The sequence below is a fragment of the Fopius arisanus genome, unplaced genomic scaffold (assembly GCF_000806365.1).
Source record: "Fopius arisanus strain USDA-PBARC FA_bdor unplaced genomic scaffold, ASM80636v1 scaffold00002, whole genome shotgun sequence".
Taxonomy (NCBI): Eukaryota; Metazoa; Arthropoda; class Insecta; order Hymenoptera; family Braconidae; genus Fopius; species Fopius arisanus.
In genome coordinates, this window is record NW_011887741.1 from 2067806 (window position 1) to 2070997 (window position 3192).

At 32.6% G+C, this 3192-nt stretch overlaps 1 protein-coding gene and 1 long non-coding RNA gene across 2 annotated transcripts in view; both read right to left on the reverse strand.

Annotated features, from left to right (window-relative positions):
* Window positions 1-3192, reverse strand: part of LOC105267073 (allatostatin-A receptor) — a gene marked incomplete at its 5' end in the record, with an annotated part of 44232 nt that overhangs the window by 37546 nt on the left and 3494 nt on the right.
* Window positions 1205-3106, reverse strand: LOC105267068 (uncharacterized). The gene is made up of 2 exons (XR_892218.1): window positions 2891-3106; window positions 1205-1470 (listed from the first exon to the last, which is right to left on the reverse strand). It is a non-coding gene; the product is annotated as an uncharacterized lncRNA (long non-coding RNA).

Consider the following 3192-nt stretch of genomic DNA (forward strand, 5'->3'; position numbering starts at 1 on the left):
GGGGGGAGGGAATACTGATAATAATTTTCAGAATTACCCTATTGGTCCATTGTGCACGTAAAAATGGAAGAATTTTCACCTGGATAGTCTCCAGAGAATTATTTTCTTGATGCCAAGACATCTGACTTCTTTGGACTGTTTCAATGGGATTAAATTTCACTCTGAACATCTCTGCAACATTCAAGATAAGTATTTTCTCCCAGAGAACAATGAAGCGAAGAGAGAAGCATCAATACTGATGGCTCATAAAAGTCTTAGGAAAAGAATACCTCGTGGTCGGACAATAGAAATTCTGAAAAATGCGTTATGCCAGATCGAATGGTCTTGAAAATTCAATCTCTCCGGGGGTTACTTACACGATGTAGAAAGCAATTACTCAGCAATGGGATAACCCTCGAGAAGAAATTCAATTTATCGAATCAAACGTGTACGTGTAAAATAAAAAATTTTCTAAAAAGTTTCTAGAAATTTTTCGAAAATCTGCAAAAAATATTCCGATTACAAATTTACATTTTATTAATTTCAATTTAATTTTTCATTTTAATTTTATATCAGATTACAGATTAAAAATGGCAAACGCAAGAAAACAACAGTATAATTAAAATAAAATTAAATTCCCAAAAATTTCGAAAAAAATGACAAAAAAAAATTTGCGAAACAAATTTTTGAAAATTTTCCAAAACATTTCCCAAAAATACGATTGCTTAGTCTCCCCATTTTTTTAGTATAAAAAAAAAAAATTTCTAAAAAGTTTTCTAGAAATGTTTCGATAATCTGGAAAAAATATTCCGATTACAATTTTTCTTTTGCCCAGGCAACTTGAAATTCGTCAATTAATTTCACCAATCAATTCAATCAAGCTAATAACTAAAATTGGGGCGTGATTATGTTGATTGTTGATAGTTATTGGAATACATAGCACCTCTGCAGGGTCTGTGTGTCCTCAGCTGATATTGACTCAATACTCGTGTTAGTATTGACGTATCATGTAACGTAAGAAGATTAATGCAAACTACTGTTTAAGGGATGGGGAAAGGGAGGGGAATGGGCATCTGCAATGTCTCGTGTTGTTAGGAAGTTGTTAATGACATCATCAGCCTTGCTTTCTGGTATGTACGTATCATTTTGGTGCACATCAAGCTGCAGTACTTTGGTAATCGGATTCTCCAGCGCAACCACTGACGCCCGTCATAACGACAGGATATTTCATCCTCATGTCTGTTTATTTACACATGAGCTTTATTACAATGTTTGTTTGATTGCATCGATGACACTGGATCATGGCAGCGTCATTCTCAACTCATGATTGGATCTTGTTTCATTTCTCTAGGTGATTCTAGTGTCAAGTGGTACTCTAGGATCAGTCCATTTTTTTTTCGGGTGCGATCCATTTTCTTTACTCCATATCTCGGGATTTAAGGGAGATGGCGGATTTTTTATTGATATCTTTTTTGTAGAGAATATTGTTTTCTGTAATAAATGTTCTGGCGTGAAAATGCATGCGGTCGATCTATTATGAGATATCGGCGGAAAATGTCGGTTGTGAAAAGTGGCGAGCTGTCGACGCGTCGGGCATTTGAGAGAAATTTTTTTTTGGTTTGATAATTGCGAGGGAATTCATAATTTTAATTTTTATGGATGTTTGTTGGGTGTGAATTTATTTAGCAGAAGTTATTTGTTCTGTTGGGGGAAAAACATTGGAATTTTATGAGAATTTTCTCAGTCATTTTCGAGGCGGCGACAATAAATTGCAGTCAGGGACAAAAACGAATGGAATTACCAATTCACTTCAATTCATTGGCAATTGGAGGTAATTATCCATTAATTTCGAATCAACTGGAAATCTCGGAATTGATTTATAGTTATTATCATTTTTTTCATAATATTTCGTTTTTTCAATTGCAAAAATTCTCGAAGTTTGAGTACTAGACAAATAAAATTTAATAATGAGTAAAAATAATTGAATTCAATTAATTAAATGGAATTGAGAAGACACTATACTAAGGAGGGATCACTTGAATTTATCTCGATTATCGATTTATCCCGAAAATATCGATTTAAAATAAAAAACATCAAGTGCTTTTTTACATAATGAATTTTCCGATGGCAAATGTCTCTTAATATTCCACTGGAAAACAAAAATTTTTCATTTACAATCCGCGAAACTGAAAACAAAATATTTCCCTGGATTTCCCGCTTAATTTTCAGCGAATAATTGACGGGCAATTTCCACATTTTCCCGGAGAAAAACGCAGAAAATCGAAGGGCAATGATAAATCGAATTTTCCCATTTATGTTACGTCATTCTCATTTATGAAAATCCTGATTTATGGATTGATGACGAATCGTTTGAGATGGAAAACCCCGGGAAAAAAAAAAACATTGTAATCAGAATATTTTTTCCAAATTTTCCAAAAATTTCTAGAAATTTTTTCAGATTTTTTTTTTATGTAACAGAAAAAAAATCGGAAAAAGAAAAATTTTATTTTTGGGAAAGGTTTTGAAAAATATTTCAAAAATTTGAACAGGAAAATTTTTTTTATAATTTGGATAGCGTATTTTTTGAGAATATTGAAAAATTTCAAAAGTAAGAAAACAACAGTATAATTAAAATAAAATAAAATTCGCAAGAATTTCTAAAAAAATGATAAAAAAAAATTCGCGAAACAAATTTACAACAAATTTTTCAAAACATTTCCCAAAAATACGATTGTTTTGCTTCCGAATTTTTTTTTGTTTCAAGAAAAAAATTCTGAAAAGTTTTCCAGAAACTTTTTGAAAATTTGAAAAAAATATTCCGATTACAATTTTTTTTTTACTCGGGAGCATAAAATGGTGAGAGGTGTAAAACCTGTCCGAGGGGAAAATCCAGTTCAGCGGCTTCACTTACATATTCTGTGACACTTAGATCTGCTGGAGGTGATGAAATTACCGCATCAAGCGTTCCCGGGAAACTGGCATGAAGTGCATGTGGAATTATCGCGATAGTTCGACAATTGAGGCTGTAGGAGTAAAAAATAATGCGATTCACTGTCGACTATTGATATCACTGTGAAATCCCAGTGTTTATCATCACTCGGACAATGAAACCCACATCATCGCGGACTATGGAAACAATATTGATAGGTAATCATGAGGTATCAGGGCTTTTTAAATAGACACTTCCGTTTACTATCCCGGGTAAAAAAAAAT